Genomic DNA, 16,608 nt, shown 5'->3' with positions numbered 1-16,608 from the left:
CTAAGATCTTACGAAAGCATTCTGGCTTGGAAATCAGGAGGGAAGGATGTATAATTACCCCTTAGGGTGGCATGACTTTGAGCAAGTGACTTAAAATTTCTGAGACTCAATTTTCTCATCTATAAAATGGCTTATTTTGTTTTATTTATTTGCTAATTTTTCATTTTTAAATCATATTTTATTTTTCCCAACTCTCTATAAAAACAATTTTAAATATTCAGTTTAAAAAAATTTTAGTTCCGAATTTTCTTGGGAAGGGATATTTTAGATGACTTTCTTTGAGACCCTCCCTGTTGTAAATTTTATGATCTTGTGATTTTTCTGGTCAGGAAAATGTAGATAATTGCTCTTTTCATGGAAAGGACCAGTATAAGCCTGGATTTGGAGTCAGAGATTTCGAGTTAAAATCCTAGTGCTGCTACTTCTTAGCTGTGTGACCTTGGGGAAGTCCTTTCCACTCTACAAGTCTGTTTCTTCTACTGTAAAATGAAGTTTGGAATGAATGACCTTGAAACTCTAGAAGAGAGATTCTTATCTTCCAGTCTGAGGATAGATTTTAGGAATACATCATTTGAATGGGAGTGGGCAAGGGTTATATTTTTGTTTTCACTAGTTTCTAACTGAAATTTACCTTGCCTTCAATTATGAATTTTAAAACATATTCAATTATTCGAAGAAAGCTTTCATCAGTCTGCCAGACCATTTGTGTCTGGAACACCAAGTTAAGAACCCTTCTCCAAAGCTTGGATCCACTCATTCATAGGCAAGAAAGCATTTGGGGTGAGTCACTCTGTGTGAGCTTCTCTTGGTCCCCCTAACTTCTAGCAAAAATTTGAATCCCTATTTGTTGAGTTGGTCTATGTGCAAGCCTGGATCAGATTAGGTAATCTCTGAGGTCCCCTCCAACTCTGGGATGTGTTGAATTTCTGCAATAAATGTTCAATTTAGGGTATGTGTACTCATTAATTTGATATATGATACTCTGTTAAAGTTACTATCAAGAGTCATGGAGGGGGCAGCTAGGTGGCGGCTAGGTGGCGCAGTAGATAGAGCACCAGCCTTGGAGTCAGGAGTCCCTGAATTCAAATCTGGCCTCAGACATTAATAATTACCTAGCTGTGTGGCCTTGGACAAGTCACTTAACCCCATTTGCCTTATAAAAACCTAAAAAAAAATTTTTTTTTAAAAGAGCCATGGAGGCCTAGTGAATAAAGAGCTGGACGTGGAGTCAAGAAGATGAGGGTTCAAGGGTCACCATAGGCACATCCTGACTGTGAGGCCCTGGGCAAGTCATTTAACCTTTCCGAGCCTCTGTTTCCTTGTCTGAAAACTGGGGATAACAAGGCCCATGATGTCTAGAATGGAGAGGCAGACTCCTACAGGAGATTCAAATCCTTTGTCTGTTTGACCTTAGATAAGTGTCCCAGCTGGGATTATCAATTATCCAGAAGCTTCAGGTTGATGTGGGTGTTGGTGTGGGTGGGAGAAGTCCACACTGGGACTTCTCCGTACTGACAAAATCATAGACAAAAGGAAAAAATAGCTTATACTATGTTCATCGTATAACCTGGGGCCCACCCATCAAATTAATCGAGTCCAAATCCTGTCTCCAGGAATTGGAATGTTAGATTCATTGTATTTTGCTCAAACCCATTCACATCCTTATAAGGTATTTAATGTATTATTCAGTGCCGCATAAACGATATATGCTAAAAATAACTAGATGAATACACGCCAAAGCAAGCATATCACTTCTGCCAAGAACGGGGCCTCCCGAGTCTGAATCATAGAATTAGAAGCAAAGATTGGACTTTAACAAAGCTTTGCACCAAAGTAGGGGTTGGAGGCTCCCTGCTAGGGCCAGCTAATACTATAATGACAAGTATCAAGTTCAATGGTAGAAGCAAGTGGTTGAATTTCTTCTTGGCCATGGGTTGGGTCTTCTGGCTTAATGGAAAGAGAACTGACCTAGGAGTCGGGAGACAACTCCAGTTTGGGGGAGATTATATATTTACATTCCTAATTTCCTCCTCTGTTAAAGGAAGGGGGTTAAATTGGATGATTTTTTTTATAAAAGAAAGATTTTATTTATTTTGAATTTTACAATTTTCCCCTAATCTTACTTCCCTCTTCCCCCACCCCCCAGAAGGCATTCTGTTAGTCTTTACATTGTTTCCATGGTATACATCGATCTAAGTTGAATGGGATGAGAGAGAAATCATATAAATTGGATAATTTTTGTGACAGCTTGCTACCCTACGAGGTTTTGGGACATGGTAGTAACACAACACAAATGGTCCAAACGGCATCATGGACCATTATATTTAATCCTACAGAAAGAAAATAAGTCAACAAGGGAGAGTGACCTCGGAACTGTTCATCATAAAACAGAGAAGATCTCAGTTCTTTTAGGGTCCATATTGGGGAAACCTTTACAAAAGACGTCAGGATTCTCTCTCACCACTAGGTGGCAGTCAGCATGCAAAAATCTAGGGTACTCTAAGACCACTGTGAAGAGCTATTTTAAGGCAGGTTTCATGTTGACTGGATTTGTCCTTTAGCTAGGTGAAGAAATAAATTGTGATTCAAGACATTTGACATATAAAGTCAATAGTTTTTGAGCTCCTGCTCCAACCATGAGCGTACCCCTGTAGGTTATCAGTTCACAGGCTTCAGCTAATCATGATGATGATGTTGATGTTGGTGATGATAATGTTGATGATGATGATGTTAATGAAAATGGCGATATTTGTGCTTCATTTTCTTTTTTTTTAGGGTTTTTTTTGCAAGGCAAACGGGGTTAAGTGGCTTGCCCAAGGCCACACAGCTGGGTAATTATTTGTGCTTCATTCTCGAAGAAGACCATGACATCAAGGAAGTGATAACATGACGAGCAAGTGAATTGCATTTGAGAGCTAAATCATCCAGACTCACTTTGTCCTTCAGAATTATCTGGGTCCAGTGTTCAGATATGGAGATGACCCTGGATGTGAGGCAACCAGGATAAGTATCTGAGGCTGTATTTTTAATGTAATCCTCTTGACTTCAGGGTTGGAGCTCTACCCACTGTGCCAGGGATGAAAGGGGAACAACACTTCCAGATTTCAAACTGTAAGTAGTCATCAAAAACAGATAGTATTGGCTGAAGGACAGAAGAGAGAATCAGAAACAATAGAACTCAACAACCCAAGTTCGATAGAATCAAAAACATATATTACTTAGGGGAAAAGTTCCTATTTGATTAAAAAAAAACTTTGGGAAAACAGAAAGCAGTCTGGCAGAAATTAAGCTTAGTTTAGCACTTTGCATTATATTCCACCATCTATTCTAAATGTTTATATTACTTTAATATCAAAGATTAAACTATAAAAAATTAAAAGAGAAATGGGTTATATCCCTCTCACTGCTATGAATAAGAGGTGTATTCTTAACTAAACAAGAGATAGAAGAAATTAAAAAAGATGAAATAGGTAACTGATTACATGAAATTGAAAAGTTTCTGAACAGACAAAATTAATGCACCTAGATTAAGAAGAAAAGTGGTTGAATGGGGGAAAAAATCCTTTGTATCAAATTTCTCTGATAAGGATTTGTATTCAAGATATAGAAACAATTGCATACACATACACATTACATGTGTGCTTATGATTGATAGCCATTCCCCATAGATAAGTAGTCAAAGGATAAGGGGAAAAAATCATTTCTCAAAAGAATTGGAAAGTATTCAAAACCACATGAAAGGAACTTCCATATCACTGATAATAAGAGTAATTCAAATCAAAATAAACATATGGTTTCATCTCATACCCTGTAAGACAAAAAATGACAATAGTTAATGTTGGAAAGGTTGTGGAGGAATGGGCACATTAATACTTTGTTGGTAGAGCTGTGAAATGATATAATCATTTTGGAAAGCGATCTGGATTTATGTAAATTAAATGACTAATATTATTCACTTTGAAGCAGAGATTCTATTACAGAGTTTATAGCTAAAAGAAGCCAATAATAGAAGGTTTCCATATCACTAAAATAATTATAGAAGCGCTTTTTGTGATAGCAGTGTATTAGAAACAAAGCAGATGTCTATAAATTAGGGAATGAATAAACAAATTGTGGTACATTAATGTAATGGAATATTATTATATAAAGAAATGATGTATGTGGGGGTGGCTAGGTGGTGTAGTGGATAAAGCACTGGCCTTGAAGTCAGGAGTACCTGGGTTCAAATCCGGTCTCAGACACTCAATAATGACCTAGCTGTGTGGCCTTGGGCAAGCCACTTAATCCCGTTTGCCTTGCAAAAAAAACTAAAAAAAGAAAGAAATTATGTGTGTGATGAATATTGAGAAGCATATTATTGTTCAGTCATTTTATTTCTGTTCAACTCTCCATGACCCCATCTGGGATTTTCTTGGCAAAGATACTAGAATGGTCTGCCATTTCTTCCTCCAGCTCATTTTACAGATGAGAACAGTGAGGTAAATAGGGTTAAGTGGCTTGGCCAGGGTCATACAGCAACAAGATGAATATTGGGAAGCATAGAACAATTTATAGGAACTGATGGTGACTGCAGTCAGCAGAGCCAAGAAGACTGTCTACATGGTAACTACAATATACATGGAAAGAACAACTTCACATCAAAAAATCGGAAGTCAATGCAACATTAAAAAGATCAAGTAGGCCTCGAATGAAGAAATATGAGTACCTACCCACAAAACAGCCCTCTGTGGAGGTAAGAGGCACACAGGCTTATAGAATGCATAGGTTTTCAGATTGTTTTTCAACGTATTGTTTCCCTCCTTTTAAAAACACAATTTAGGGGCAGCTAGGTTGCGCAGTGGTTAGAGCACCAGCCCTGGAGTCAGGAGGACCTGAGTTCAAATCCATCCTCAGACACTTAATAATGACCTAGATGTGTGGCCTTGGGGCAAGCCACTTAACCCCATTTGCCTTGCAAAACCTAAAAAAAAAAAAAAACCCACAATTTGCTATATAGGATTACTCTACGTACGGTAAAGGAAGGGGGAAGAATACTTGGGATATCTAGGGTGACTATGAAACAGAAAAATCAATAAAACTTTTAAAAAATATTTCAATTGACCTCATTTGTATGAAAATCTCTATCTGATAGCAGCTCCTCCCTGACATCCCAGAAGACCTACTCTCATAATCACCTTCATGATAATCAGTCAAGGTGACTCCAATGGCTGATTATATTTCTGGCAATTCCCTCCCCAGTGGGCAGGGAGTCCAAATCTCAAGGCCAACATACAGCTCGCATACACCCCTTGTGATATTTCACAACCTCTTGTCCTTTGTGAGAGCTGCACAGTTTCCTGATGGCTATCACACTCTTGGATTCCTTCCTTAGGAACTTTCTGGGCACTTTCCATCCTTAGGGTCTAGGGACAGGTTCTGCAATCTGAGGCCAAACAGACCAATACTCCCTCCAATGAGTCGGATTGTTGTTTCTCTGTCAAGTCTGACTCTCTGTGACCCCATGTGGCGTTTTCTTGGCAAAGATACTGGAGTAGAGTGTCATTTCCTTCTCCAGCTCATTTTACAGATGAGGAAGCTGAGGCAGACAGATGTTATTAAGTGATTTTGCCTGGTGAGTCTTGGAGACTGGATTCAAATTCAAACCTTTCTGTCTCCAGGCTCACACTCTCCACTGTGCCATTTAGCTCTCCCGCTCTTTCCCATGACAGACCTTCAAATACTTGAACATGCTTCAAAGACAGGAGTTCAAATTTGGCCTGAGATACATATTAGATGTATGATTCTGGGGAAGTCATTTAACCTCTGCTGCCTCTGTTTCCTTATCTGTAAACTGGGCAGCACAGTAGCACCTCTCTCTTTGGGTTGCTGTAAGTTAAAGAGATACAGTATTTGCAATGTGCTTTGCAAACCTAACAGCACTATTTAATAATAAGTTTGGGTTTTGCCACTGCTGAATTTTAAGTTCTGTATTAAAATAGACAGTGTGTTCAGGACTAGGAAGATGAGAACCTCTTATATCTAGTGTATCTTGTCCGGTTCTGGGAGTCATAGTTTAAGGATATCTTGGGACCTGAAGACAGTCAGAGGAGGGCAGGCAGGATGAAGAAGGTCATTGAGTCCATTACATTGGACCGTCGCTTGGTACTCATCATCCTTCATTCTCCAAAAGGACCAGTGACATCAGTAGGGTGACCTCTTGACTTGCATGTGGATTGGATTTAAGTGAGACAGAGTTGTGCAGAGTCATCAACCCCACTCTCTTCTTCCAAGTCATCAGAGTCTAGTGGTAAGACATAGGTCAGATTGACTGAAGATGGCTCTGGATGCAGTGGGAGACCTTGGCCTTCTTAAGCTGAGGTCTTTCCCAGGTGTCAGTTTGTGTGAGGCAACACCCATTCAGGAATTAAAGACTAGGTAAGAATAGAGGCAAAAGATGACCTAGTTTGCTTTCTCTCAAGAATCATTCTGGGATTTCAGCTTCTGACCAGAACAGAAACGATTGCTGTTTAATGATGTTCAGCCTGGAGAACAAAATCAGGGGCTCCTTGGCAGAGGTGTTCAAAGATGTGAAGAGCTGTTATAGAGAGCAGGATTTGGATTGTTCTGACTGACCCAGGGGGTGAAACTATGAGCACTTGATGGATATTGAGGAGGGGTAGATTTGGATTTGATATAATGAAAAATTTCTTAACAATAGGAGCTGTCTAAAAATGAAGAGAGCAAGGCTGGGGAGGTAGTGAGCTCCGCATCACTGAAGATCTTTGATCAAAGGCCTGATGATCAATTGTGGAGAGATTCCTCAGGAAGTTCAGATCTTCTCCCCAGTGACAAAGAGAGGAGGGCAACTTGGGAAGGTTTGGCAATCCTCCTCTTTGACCTTGGGGGCCTTGGGGCCTCAACCCAGTCTGACTTTAGTTTTCCAAAGTCAGCAAATCTGATAAGAGAGTGGGAACCAGGAGTTGACTTTTGAGCTTCTAAAAAAAAAAAAAAAAGCCAAACCCTTCACATTTGTGCTTGAGTCTAGGAATAGAAAAGAAACTGGGGTCAAAGGCCTTTTCTCCCCACATGGAGGCAACTGTAGCTTTAGAGAAAAGCAGTCCTGGATTTGGAGGGAGGGAAACCAAGTCCAGATCTCACTTCTAAGTATGTGGTCACATAGAAGTCAACCTTCCTGAGTCTTTGGTATCTCATCTGTAAAATAGTGATGAGAACATATGACCTATCCAATGGGGTTATTTTTGTACAAAGAAATAGAATCCTTATTATTACTTTTTTCTCCCTGAGGATTTTAATTCAGATAAAAAAAAATCTCCATTGAGATTCACTGTCATCCTAACTTGGCAGACAATGGACTCAAGAGGAAGGTCCAGGAGCCTGGATCTAGGGGTAAATCTGAAGGGTCAGTTAGCTGTGCAGCTAGATAATATAGTCACTGGCCCCAGAAATAAGAAGATTCGAGCTCAAATCGTACTTCAGGCAAGTCATTTACTTCTGTCTGCCTCAGTTTCCTCTGTAAAAAAGAGATCATCACAGAACCTACCTAGGCAGTGTCTGGTACATGGTAGGCTTTATAAATGATTATTGTTTCTTTCCCTCCCCAGTAAATGGCCAGGCTCCAAAGGATGGATTAGTTGATACATACACTTTCGTAGCAGAAAGAGACCTTCTGGTCTACTAACTCTTTCTTTTTACAGGAAAAAACTGGGTCCCAGAAGAAGGGAAATGACTTGGCCAGGCTCACACAGGTCATCCATGGTAGAGGATTTTCAGTTCAAGATTTCCTTCAACTCTTTGAGCAACATCATTTGTGAAATCAGAGACCTTTATTTAAGTATATTCTTAGTTCATTTTGTTCTCTCAACAACACTGAGACATTATTACATATTACTCTCCTTTACATACTCTGTGGTCTGTCAAACTGGTCTTTGTAAGCTTCCTCATTCACTAGCTCATTTCCCACCTCTGTGCCTTTGCACTGGCCATCTCCTACTTGAAAGGTACTCACTCTTTCCTTGCTTCTGCCTCTTAGATTCCCAAGTTACTTTGGTTAATAATTCATACTCTATCTTTTTCAACTTGATAAAAAGTATTTATTTAAAACTGAAAGCAAACCTGTATTGAGGACATATAGAGGATTCCCCTTGTCCCATCATAATCTGATATAATTCTAGAAACGCGAGCAAAACAATAAGACAAGAAAAGGAAATTAAGGAAGCAAAGGAATGGTGGAATCCCTCTTCTGATCTGATATCTTAACATTCTCATACTAACTGGATCCCCCCTTAAGCAACTTGTATGAAGAGGAAGAAGCTATCTCCAAAGGGCAGGAAGAAATATGGACATGTGGATTGGAGAGACTGGAGCAAGCATCCCACTCCCAGCACTCCTTCGAGGAGCAAAGGGGGAAACTGGCAGATGGCAAGGGGGGGTCCCTGACTCTACCACATCTCATAGCACAGGACCCAAACTAAAGGAAATGCCAAGGAAAAATCAACCCTTTCCCCAACTTCCCCTCCCAAAGTCTGTCCATTAACAGACACCATCATGTAATCTGCCGTTTCATTACCCAAATGTTTCCAGTAAACCGAGACCTACCTCAACCACAAAGAGGCCAGAGGTTAACCAGAGACAGATAAAATGCAGCATTGTGCTGGTAAATGTTTAACAATTATCTTTCTGAGGAAAAAAAAAACAAACCATGGCATACTTTTTTTAGCAATAAAATTTATTTTTTAAATAATATTTTCTCAATATATATAAACTGTTTTTAACATTTTTTAAATTTATAATTTATGGAATAAAACAACCACCATAACACAGTATAATAAAAAAGAGGAGTGCTTATAAAACTGAAAATCTATTTTGTCCATCTCACTATTCTTTATAAAGATATAATTATTATTAAGTAAATTTCCTTTTTTCCTTTTCCCCCCTCCCACCAAATTAACATTTATTTTTTAATAAGTTGAGTTTCCATTTCTCTTCCTCACTCATCTTAGCCCTTCCCTGAGTTGGTAAGCAATTTGATAAAGGTTATATGTGTGTTATCATGCAAAACAATTTCAAATTAATCATGAGCAATATACTTTTGGGGGGGCTTAAAATGTTTATTGATGAAGATAAAGAAAAAGGGAATGCTCATTAAAGTCAGGTGTTATATGACTCCTTCTTGTTTGTGTCTTTTTTTTTGTACTTAAAGATTTTATTTATTTTGAGTTTTAGAATTTTCCCCCTAATCTTACTTCCCTCCCCCCCTCCACAGAAAGCAATTTGCCTTTGCCAGTCTTTACATTGTTTCCATGGTCTATATTGATCCAAATTGAATGCAATGAGAAAGAAATCATATCCTTAAGGAAGAAAAATAAAGTATAAGAGATAGCAAGATCAGACAGTAAGATATCAAGTTTTTTTTCCTAAATTGAAGGTAATAGTCCTTGGTCTTTTTTCGAACTCCACAGTTCTTTCTCCGGATATAGATGGTATTCTCCATTGCAGATAGCCCAAAATTGTCCCTGGTTGTTGCACTGGTGGAATGAGCAAGTCCATCAGGGTTGATCATCACCCCCATGCTGCTGTTAGGATGTACAGTGTTTTTCTGGTTCTGCTCATCTCACTCAGCATCAGTTCATGCAAATCCCTCCAGGCTTCCCTGAATTCATTCCCATCCCTCCTGATTTCTAATAGAACAATAGTGTTCCATGACATACATATACCACAGTTGAACAATGTACTTTTAATCTGCATCATCATAAGCATTTTCTTTGTCAGTTTCTTTAGAAACTTAACAAATTAGAAAGAATTAGAAATTTAACAAAATTTCTAGAAATTAATAGAATTAGGGGCGGCTAGGTGGCGCAGTGGATAAAGCACTGGCCCTGGAATCAGGAGTACCTGGGTTCAAATCCGGTCTCAGATACTTACCTAGCTGTGTGGCCTTTGGCAAGCCACTTAACCCTATTTGCCTTGCAAAAACCTAAAAAAAAAAAAGAAATTAATAGAATTGGAAAATTAACAAAATAACAAATCAATAATAAATCAAGACCTGATTTGTCACATTTGCTGGAAAATTTAACAATTGGCTCTCTAGATCTAGCACACTCTTATATGAAATACATTGCTCGTTGGAGAGCCCAATCTCTTCCCAACTGTTAGAAATTTTCCTTGCTTAAGACTTGGAATGATTGTAACTGAACTCAGAACTTTTCATTCAAATAAACTCCCTAAAACTAAAGAGGAGGAACAATGACATTGCCCACTGGGTTGCTAACAAGCTTATTATTGTGACAGGATGTTATAAATGCATTAAGATAGGCAAAGAGGACCCAGAATTATCTCTATTTGCCAATGATGTGATCATTTACTTAGAAAATCCTTGGGATTTAACAAAGATACTATTTGAAACAATCTTTTCAATAAATTTGAAGTCTGCCAAATAAAGATCTTCAAGATGCGCCGTCTGGTCTATTTCTACATGATAATAACGAGATCCAGGTGTCGATAAGAGAAAAGGAAGTTCTGTTCATAATAACTGGAAAAGGGACCAAAACACAAAAGATTTTTATAGGTTCAATTACAAAGTTTTCCTTAAAGAAATAAATAATTTCCATAGCTGGGAATGTTTAGCCCTTTGGCCAGGTTTTGCCAATAGAACAAAAATGATAATCCCCTGAAAGTTCATTTACAGACTTAATAGCATATTAATCAAATGACCAATGGGTTACTTTAGAAAGCTAGATCAAATAATAAAAAATTCATTTAGAAGCTCAAAGAGTACTTGTGGGGGGGAGGAAGGTGCAAGAAGACAGGAAAGGCTGGATGGGGCTAGGTAATGAAGGGCTTTGAGTGGCAGGTTATTTTGTATTTGATCCTTTAGGCAACAGGAAGCCACTGGAGTTTATTGAATATGAGGCTGTGGGTGGTGGTATGATCAGATTTACATTTTAGGAAAATCATTTAGAGGCTGAAGGGAGAATGGAATGGAGTGAAGAGAGACTTGAGACAGACAGATCCACCCCACCCCTCATTGCAATGGTCCAGGCTCCAGGTGAAAAGAGCCTGTATCAGAGTGGGGGCAGTGCCAGAGGGGAGATGGGGGCATGTTTGGGAGATATTACAAAGGTGCAACTGGCAGGCCTTGACAATAGCTTGGAGACTGGAGATGAGAGATAGTGAGGAATCCAAGATAATCCCTAGGTTGTAAAACCAAGCAATAGAGTTGAACTCTCAATAACCCAGGATTTGATAAATCTGAAAAATAAATTAGCCAGAAAAAAAAAAGTTCATTTGATAAGAACTGAGAAAACTGGAAAGTAATTTGATAGAAATTAGGTTTAGACCAACATCTTTTTTTTCTTTTTCTTTTTTTGCAAGGCAATGGGGTTAAGTGACTTGCCCAAGGCCACACAACTGGGTAAAGGCCGGATTTGCACTCAGGTCCTTCTGACTCCAGGGCCAGTACTCTCTTCACTGTGCCAACTAGCCACCCCTAAACCAATATCTTACACCATATTTGATCATTCAAAATGGATATGTGACTCTGAAAACATAAATTAGCTAGAAAAAATTAGCTAGATTAAGAACTTCTAAGAAAACTAGAAAGCAGTGTGTTTTTGTTTTTGCAAGACAGTGAGGTTAAAGGACTTGTCCAAGGTGCAGCTCGGTAATTATAAGTGATTTGAACTCAGGTCCTCCTGATTTCAGGATCAGTGCTCCAGCCACTGAGCCACTGAGCTAATCCTAGGAAGCAGTTTAATAGAAATTAGGTTTAGACCAATTGAATTGAATATTAAAGATCATACTGCAAAAACTTTAGAAGAGAAACAAGATACATACTTTTCACAGTTATGAGTAGAAAGCGAATTCCTTTTTTTGTTGTTGTTGGTTTTGGTTTTCTTGCTAGGTCATGGGGTTAAATGACTTGCCCAAGGTCACACAGCTAGGTAATTAAGTATCTGAGGCTGAATTTGAACTCAGATCCTCCTGATGCCAGAGCCAGTGCTCTATTCATTGTGCCACCTAGTTGTCCCCAGAAAATGAACTCTTAGCTAAAAAGAAATGGAAAAAATTGATTAGTTTGGCTCCATGCATTTGCAAACAAAATTAGCTAGGGTAAGAAGGATCAAGAGCACAAAAAAGGAAATGACTAACTAGGGGGAACAATCTTTATATCGAATTTCTCTGCTGTCCAAGATACACAGAAAGTTAACAAATACGTAAAGTCAAAAGTCATTCCCCAGTACACAAGTAGGGACTGTCTTTCACATAACTTTGTATCCCTAGTGCTTAGCAAAGGTGGCACAGGGCAGCTAGGTGTCCTGGTGGGATAGGGCACAGACCCTGGAGGCAGCAGGACCTGAGTTCAAATTTGACCTCAGATTTGTAGGAGAAGTAGCTGTGTGACCTAGGACAAGTCATTTAATCGTGATTACCTCACCTCCAGGTCCGTCTCTGGTCATCCTGATTCCTGTCTGGTCACTGGACTCAGATGGCTCTGGAGGAGAAAGTGAAACCGGTGACTTAGAATAGCACCTCTCAATCAAATCCAACTCACATTCGTGTCATAGCATCACCTCGCTGATGTCGTGGCCTCCTTCAAGCAAGGACAGCAATAACTTGTCAAAGGATAGGAATAAGTAATTCTCAGAGCATGAAAAGCCGTGTGAAAGAATGCTCCAGATCACTGATAATCAGAGCAATGCAAAGCAAAACAAAAGATGGCAATCGTTATTGCTGTGGAGACTGTGGAGAAACAGGTACATGGATGCATTGTTGGCTGGCCTGTAACTTGGTAACACCATGCTGGAAAGCAATTTGGTATTATGCAAATGAAGTGACAAAAAAGTGACAAAAGAGATTCCACTGCTGGGCATCTTCCCCTGGAAGACACTGGGAGAAAGAAAGATTCCATGTACACCAAAATAGTTAGCCATCATCGGGGGAGGGGAGTCGAGTAGCTAACATAATATGGATTGAGTAATGACACACACACACACAAATTTGTGGTCTTGAATGTCAAAAGAGATAACTATGAAATGACCAATATAATGCATATGAAATATCACATACTCTCTGGCTCACTATCTCCAAGCCAAGCTGCTTCAGCACTTCCTCTGGCTTCCAGGGATTAAGTATGTGTGTGTTGGGGCGGTGGAGAGTAAAGATGTCTTTTTGCAGTGTATAGAGAACTGCGTCTGGAGATAGGAAGACCTCAGTTTAAATCTGACTTCAAACTTACTAGCTGTGTGACCCTGGGCAAGTCACTTTGGCCTGCCTGCCTCAGTTTCTCAACTCTAAAATGGGGATAAGAAGAGCCATTTACCTCAAAGGCTTAGAAAAGTGCTGGTACATAACATGAGTTCCATAAAAGAGGTGCTTATTCCCTTCCCTTCCCCTAATGCCATCAGTTTAAACCCCAATAATTATGTTCCATCCCCACCAAGTGTCAGTGGTTAATGACTGTCATTTAATAACAACATCAATTCTTTTTAGAAAAGAATACAGCAAGGGGGCGGCTAGGTGGCGTAGTGGATAAAGCACCGGCCCTGGAGTCAGGAGTACCTGGGTTCAAATCCGGTCTCAGACACTTAATAATGACCTAGCTGTGTGGTCTTTGGCAAGCCACTTAACCCCATTTGCCTTGCAAGAAAAACCTAAAAAAAAAAAAAAAATACAGCCAGGACAGAAGTACAAACATTTCTACAGCTATACCACCTTGGTTTTTGGGGACAGTGACTTACTCTTAACTCAGTTTCTCCTTTAACATCAATCCTACCACTAAGTTCACATTCAGATGCAGCGTTTATGCCAGAAAAGGCTGAGTCTCAGCCACTATTGGAATTGATCCCAAAGGTTGCTCATGAAGATCCATAATCATTCCCTCTCTGTCTAACAGAGCACATGGGGAAAGCATCTCTGTTTTCTGTTATGCAAAAAAAGAGAGTCCGCTAAGCGAGGAAAGACAAAAGAAACTGAGTCAGGGAAATAATGCATCCCACAATGCCTGCAACCATGTCAATGGAAAGAATAAGAGCCACAAAACATTTAAAACGGATTATTGCAGAAACAGAAAGAATCGTTTAGCTGTAAAGACGAGATATGAGAAGAGGCCTGCCCTGTTCTTTGTGGAGGAAGGAAGGAAGGAGATGGGTGCGAGATACCACATGTAAGGTCAGATTGTCTTTTTTGATGTGTTGAATAGTTTTGCTTAATTTTTTTTCTCTTCCTTCTTTTAAACAATTTTTTACTATATAAGATGTCGCTTTGACAGGAAGAAAGGAGAAGAAATTAGAAGGAAAGTCTAGGCAATGAAAACACCAAAGATATTTAAGAATCCATCTCACAACCCAATTTATATCTTCTTTACTTTTCTTCTAATACAATCTTAAAAAAAAATGTAATGGCCATGATACTACAAAGTAATACCTTCCTTCCGTGGTGGTTAGGAGAAAAGAATAAGATAATGTAAACACAGTGTTTGAGAAGTCTCAGAGTACTATCTGAATACTAATTAAGGGCAGCTAAATTGGATAGTGGGTGAAGCACCAGCCTTGAAGTCAGGAAGACTTGAATTCAAATCCAACTTTGGGCAAATCACTTAACCCTGATGGCCTCCCATCCAGGGCCATCTCCAGTCATCCTGATTCATATCTGGCCACTGAGGCTAATGACTTAACACAGCACCCCCTTTCTCAAATCCAATTCCCATGCTTGTCACGGCAGCACCTCCCTGTTGTCATGACCTCCTTTGATAACGAAAGACAAACATCAATATCATCATCATATCTATTATTATTATTATTACACCAAGTTCCCTCTCTAAACAGACTCCCTGACTCTGGTACTAGAATGTAATTCAGAAGGATATCTCTTACACACGCATCTTGTGTCATAGCAGCTGTGAATCTCCCAGCTAGGTTTGGAGGATAGGAAAAGAAAGGTTCAACCTTCCTCAAGAGTAAAGTGGAAAACCACATTACATACCAGAGAAGCATGAAAATAAAGTACGACAAACAGAAACGAGGACAGAAGAGTCGTGCAAATTAAGGCCAACAAAATTGGAACTATATAGATTGAATATCTCCAAAAGGCTTCAGAGGAAAAAGTGAAGCTGGTGGCTTAGCACAGACCCCCTCTCACTTAAGTCCAACTCACTTGCATGTCAAGGTATCACCTCCCTGATGTCTTCTTTGAGAAAAAAGGATAAACGATAACCTATATAAAAGGAGGAAAAAAAGTTTTGGTTAATTCCAGAATTTCCAATGGAAATCCAGGTGGGATGAAGGGAGAGCATAGAATAAAGGGGACCTCTCTTCATTTATTTGATTTGCTTAAAATGTCTACAGTTTTAAGTGTGGTTTTCTTTCTTTAATATGTTGATATGATTATCTGATTTTGCTTATTAGGATTTTTTCCATTGGGACCATATCCATGATTTCCTTTGTTAGAGAACTTTTTTTGATCATTTATATGAATTTTTTAAAGTCCATTTAATTGATGCTTTTTGTCTTCATATAACTGATTTTACCTTCCTTCCCTTGATTTAACTTTCATAATTAGCTAACACTATTGGACAAGATATATAAAATTGTATCTTAATAGCCTTTCTAGAGAATTCCTTTTTTTTAGAGACTGAAACAAAATTTACTTTGTTTCAGTTTAACTAAAAAAAAAGCAGGAGTGGCATCATATGTTCCCAGACAAACAAAAATTAAAAGTCCCAATTACAATAGAGATAAACAAGGAAACTACACTGTGCTCAAAGGAGCCATAGAAAATTAAGCCGTGTCAATATTAAATATACACACACCAAATGGCACAGCACCCAGATTCACAAAGAAAAAGTCACCTGAACTGTTAAAAGATATACATAATAGCACAAATATAATAGGAGACTTGAATGTTCCTCTACCAAGGTAGAACAAATCTAAAAGAAAGATAAACACAAGAGAACATATAGAACTGAACACAACTGCTGCTGAATCTAGAATTGAAAGATATCTTCTAAATATACATATTCAGAGAACTCCTTTTCCAGGAAACTTTTCCCCACAGTGCAGATGAACAGAACTGCTCTCCAAGTTATAGTTTTCGAGTTGCTTGAGGCAATGAGAAATGAGCAACTGGATGAGTCAGTCAGAACTCACAGTTCTTTCTGACCCCTGGGCTAGTTCTCTAGCAATCAGGTCATGATGCTTCTCTTAAAAAAATAAAACATTAAATTTATAATTAAAAAAAAAGAAAAGAAATAGCATATTCTGAGCCAAGAGAAAGTCTCAGGTGTTTTCTACTCCAAGAGAAGGAATACCATACACAGGTCATTCACTCTTCCCCTCTCCCATTTTGCCATGGTCTTGGATATAGGTGTGAGTGGACTGAGTATGCATCCCATTAGCCCTTCCCCTTAATTATAAGGACACACATAGTTCCTGATCTCTGCACACCTCTGGTGGTGAATGCATATTTTTATTAATATAAGGAACCATCATTATGTAACCTCCTTTCACTGTTATAAACTGAGTGTCTTCTCTCAACTATAATAATTAGGAGTCTTAGAGAGATGTTTGGGGACACCAAGATGCTAAGTGCTTTATCCACAATCAGAATGTATCA

At 38.9% G+C, this 16,608-nt stretch overlaps 1 long non-coding RNA gene across 2 annotated transcripts; it reads right to left on the bottom strand.

Annotated features, from left to right (window-relative positions):
* Nucleotides 1–11,455: 11,455 nt before the first annotated feature.
* LOC141498070 (uncharacterized) lies at nucleotides 11,456–14,978 on the bottom strand. Of its 2 annotated transcripts, none has more exons than XR_012471543.1 (4): nucleotides 14,871–14,978; nucleotides 12,429–12,490; nucleotides 11,833–12,044; nucleotides 11,456–11,736 (listed from the first exon to the last, which is right to left on the bottom strand). It is a non-coding gene; the product is annotated as an uncharacterized LOC141498070 (long non-coding RNA). The 2 variants fall into 2 exon arrangements; XR_012471542.1 differs by having other exon boundaries at nucleotides 12,434–12,490.
* Between the last annotated feature and the right edge of the window lie 1,630 nt (nucleotides 14,979–16,608).

The sequence above is a fragment of the Macrotis lagotis genome, chromosome X, assembly GCF_037893015.1.
Source record: "Macrotis lagotis isolate mMagLag1 chromosome X, bilby.v1.9.chrom.fasta, whole genome shotgun sequence".
NCBI lineage: Eukaryota > Metazoa > Chordata > Mammalia > Peramelemorphia > Peramelidae > Macrotis > Macrotis lagotis.
Note: the sequence above shows the minus strand (reverse complement) of the source record. Positions and strands in the feature narration are given on the sequence as shown.